The sequence below is a fragment of the Callorhinus ursinus genome, unplaced genomic scaffold (genome assembly GCF_003265705.2).
Source record: "Callorhinus ursinus isolate GAN/ISIS: 27379988/994484 unplaced genomic scaffold, GSC_fseal_2.0 scaffold1253, whole genome shotgun sequence".
In the NCBI taxonomy this organism is placed as follows: domain Eukaryota; kingdom Metazoa; phylum Chordata; class Mammalia; order Carnivora; family Otariidae; genus Callorhinus; species Callorhinus ursinus.
In genome coordinates, this window is record NW_027398308.1 from 1 (window position 1) to 1,815 (window position 1,815).

The following is a 1,815-nucleotide window of genomic DNA, read 5'->3' on the forward strand; positions in this document are numbered from 1 at the left end:
GCAAAGGATCTGTACTCAGAAAACTATAAAATACTCATGAAAGAAATTGAAGAAGACACAAAGAAATGGAAAAACGTTCCATGCTCATGGATTGGGAGAATCAACATTGTGAAGATGTCAATGCTACCCAGAGCAATCTACACATTCAATGCAATCCCCATCAAAATACCATCCACTTTTTTCAAAGAAATGGAACAAATAATCCTAAAATTTGTATGGAACCAGAAGAGACCCAGAATAGCCAGAGGAATACTGAAAAAGAAAAGCAAAGCTGGTGGCATCACAATTCCGGACTTCCAGCTCTATTACAAAGCTGTCATCATCAAGACAGTATGGTACTGGCACAAAAACAGACACATAGATCAATGGAACAGAATCGAGAGCCCAGAAATGGACCCTCAACTCTATGGTCAACTCATCTTTGACAAAGCAGGAAAGAATGTCCAATGACAAAAAGACAGTCTCTTCAACAAATGGTGTTGGGAAAATTGGACAGCCACGTGCAGAAGAATGAAACTGGACCATTTCCTTACACCACACACAAAAATAGACTCCAAATGGTTGAAAGACCTAAACGTGAGACAGGAGTCCATCCAAATCCTAAAGGAGAACACAGGTAGCAACCTTTTCGACCTTAGCCGCAGCAACTTCTTCCTAGAAACATCGCCAAAGGCACGGGAAGCCAGGGCAAAAATGAACTATTGGGATTTCATCAAGATAAAAAGCTTTTGCACAGCAAAAGAAACAGTCCACAAAACCAAAAGACAACCGACAGAATGGGAGAAAATATTTGCAAATGACATATCAGATAAAGGGCTAGTATCCAAAATCTATAAAGAACTTATCAAACTCAACACCCAAAGAACAAATAATCCAATCAAGAAATGGGCCGAAGACATGAACAGACATTTCTCCAAAGAAGACATCCAAATGGCCAACAGGCACATGAAAAAGTGCTCCACATCGCTTGGCATCAGGGAAATCCAAATCAAAACCTCAATGAGATACCACCTCACACCCGTCAGAATGGCTAAAATTAACAAGTCAGGGAACGACAGATGTTGGCGGGGATGTGGAGAAAGGGGACCCTCCTACACTGTTGGTGGGAATGCAAGCTGGTGCAACCACTCTGGAAAACAGTATGGAGGTTCCTCAAACAGTTGAAATTAGAGCTACCATTCGATCCAGCAATTGCACTACTGGGTATTTACCCCAAAGATACAAATGTAGGGATCCGAAGGGGTACGTGCACCCCAATGTTTATAGCAGCAATGTCCACAATAGCCAAACTGTGGAAAGAGCCAAGATGCCCATCGACAGATGAATGGATAAAGAAGAGGTGATATATATACACAATGGAATATTATGCAGCCATCAAAAGGAATGAGATCTTGCCATTTGCAACAAAGTGGATGGAACTGGAGGGTGTTATGCTGAGTGAAATAAGTCAATCAGAGAAAGACATGTATCACATGACCTCACTGATATGAAGAATTCTTAATCTCAGGAAACAAACTGAGTGTTACTGGAGTGGTTGGGGGTGGGAGGGACGCGGTGGCTGGGTGATAGACATTGGGGAGGGTATGTGCTACGGTGAGCGCTGTGAATTATGCAAGACTGTTGAATCACAGATCTGTACTTCTGAAACAAATAACGCAACATATTTTAAGAAAAAAGAAAAAGGAGAAGATAACAGGAGAGGAAGAAAAGGGGAGTATGTCAGAGGGGGAGACGAACCATGAGAGATGATGGACTCTGAAAAACAAACTGAGGGTTCTAGAGGGGAGGGGTTAAGGGGATGGGTTAGCCTGGTGA